Source organism: Bos mutus, chromosome 14 (genome assembly GCF_027580195.1).
Source record: "Bos mutus isolate GX-2022 chromosome 14, NWIPB_WYAK_1.1, whole genome shotgun sequence".
NCBI classification, from domain to species: domain Eukaryota; kingdom Metazoa; phylum Chordata; class Mammalia; order Artiodactyla; family Bovidae; genus Bos; species Bos mutus.
Genome location: NC_091630.1, coordinates 40,446,917 through 40,449,110, shown reverse-complemented (window position 1 = coordinate 40,449,110; position 2,194 = coordinate 40,446,917). Strand labels below are relative to the sequence as shown.

Here is a 2,194-nt window from a genome sequence, read left to right as displayed (position 1 = left end):
AGTCTATATGACAGAATCTGCTTAGAAGCAGACTTTTTTCTATGAAGGGCAAATGTTTTAGGCTTCACGGGTCATTCAGTATCACGTTGGCTGAGTTGAGTTCCATGCAGCTATAGGACTGAAGTCCCCATTTCTTTGATGACTGTTGGCTTATTCTCAGCACCTGAATTCTACTGCATTCCTTGACTCATATTCCCTATGCCTTTAAAGCCAGTAACTGTGGATCAAAGTCCTTTTCATGCTTCATCTCTCCTTCCTTTTCTTCAGCTCCTCATCTCCCTCCAACTTCAACCAAGAAAGGGTCTCTGGCTTTTATTTATTTATTTTTTCCTTGATGACTGATCTGTTTTATTTATAACAATGTTAGATGCAGCTTGCTTATACCTTGAATATTACGCATTAAAGTGCAACAGGCTGTCGAGTCTTGCATTTCTTGTGAAGTGGGAGATAGTTTCCACCCTCACATAGGCAGCAACACCACAATGTCCACCCTTGTGCTCCAGTGTGTGTAACAGGGTGACAAGAATACTACAGACAGATGCTCCAAGAGGATGGCCCAGGGCTATGGCTCCTCCTTCAGTGTTGACCTGCTCTGGGTTTAAACCAAGTTCTTTAGCTATTGCAACAGACAGGGCTGCAAAGGCTTCATTGATTTCAAATACATCAACATCCTCCAGTGACCACCCTGCTTTTGCAACAGCTTGCTTTGTTGCTGGAATTGGTCCTATTCCCATAATGGAAGGCTCCACATCTGCTTGTGCCCAGGAAACTATCTGTGCTAAGGGTGTGAGCCCACAGTTGCCAGCTTCAGACGTCTTCATAAGAACCACTGCTGCAGCACCATCATTCATTCCTGAAGCATTAGCTGGTGTGACTGTTCCCGTTCCATCCATAAGGAAGCAAGGCTTTAGCTTAGACACGGCTTCCGTGTTGCTCCCATGGTGAGGAAACTCATGTTTTAACTTCAGTAAGACCTTCTTTCCCTGGTGGCTCAGGAAAGCCTCTGCCTGCAATGCGGGAGACCTGGGTTCGATCCTCTGGGTTGGGAAGATTCCCTGGAGAAGGAAATGGCAACGCACTCCAGTGTTCTTGCCTGGAAAATCCCATGGATGGAGCCTGGTAGGCTACAGTCCATGGGGTCGCAAAGAGTCGGACACGACTGAGCAACTTCACCTCAAGACCGTTTTTTAGAAGATACAAAAACTGGAACGATCTCTGTCAAAATGGCCGGCCTTCTGTGCATTCTCCGTCCTGTTCTGGGACAGCACTGCAACCTTGGCCTGTCTTCTCTACCCACTTGCCACTGTTTGGCCACATTTTCAGCTGTAATGCCCATATGATAGTTGTGGAATACGTCAGTGAGCCCGTCGCAGAGTATACTGTCTGTCAGTGGTTTTTCCCCAGTCTTGACTCCCATCCTCAAGTGAACTAAATGAGCAGCCTTGCTTATATTTTTCCATGCCTCCTGCAACAATGCTGGAGTCTCCTAACCTTATCGATTGGGCTGTGAGACCCACGGCTTTCAGACCTGACCTGCAGATCATTTGGCAGCTTCACGCTGGAACAAAGTAGGGGATTCCCGCACCCACACTGGCCTGTCCAACAGGGTTCTGCCCACAGCCTACTGCCAAAACGTGTCTAAATATGACCTCTGAGACCTCTTTGGGAGCCACAGCACCCTTTTCAGGACCTCTCTGACAGTTGAGCCCAGGTCATGGACAGGAACAGTGGATAAGGCACCATTGAAAGAGCCTATGATGGTGCGCGCTGCCGAGACAAGGACCAGTGGGTCCAAGTCTGCACTCATCCTGCCACACTACCGCCTCCCGAGCAGCTACTGTGGGCCCCAGGGCAGCCAGCTTAGTGCTGGCTTTTAAAGTTTCATGTGATTAAATGTTCTTACCCATATAGTCTAGGGTACTATCTCCATGTCAAGATTAGTAACTTTAACTACATCTGCAAAGTTCCTTGGCCATGTAATATAACATTGTTATAGGTTTCAGGGGTGAGTGCACAGACACCTTTGGAAGGAGGCATTATTCAGTATACCACAATTACCAACCATCCCTGTAAGTTTCATGAACAAAGGTCCTATCTTTTTTTTTTTTTATCATTGTTGCATATCCAATGTGTGACATGCTTGCCAGACACATAATAATTGCTCAATAAATATATCTTGAATCAAAGAAAGAAT

The 2,194-nt window shown here is 46.5% G+C and overlaps 1 pseudogene; it reads right to left on the bottom strand.

Annotated features, from left to right (window-relative positions):
• Positions 1–392: 392 nt before the first annotated feature.
• LOC102272580 (acetyl-CoA acetyltransferase, cytosolic-like) lies at positions 393–1,807 on the bottom strand (annotated as a pseudogene).
• Positions 1,808–2,194: the final 387 nt, after the last annotated feature.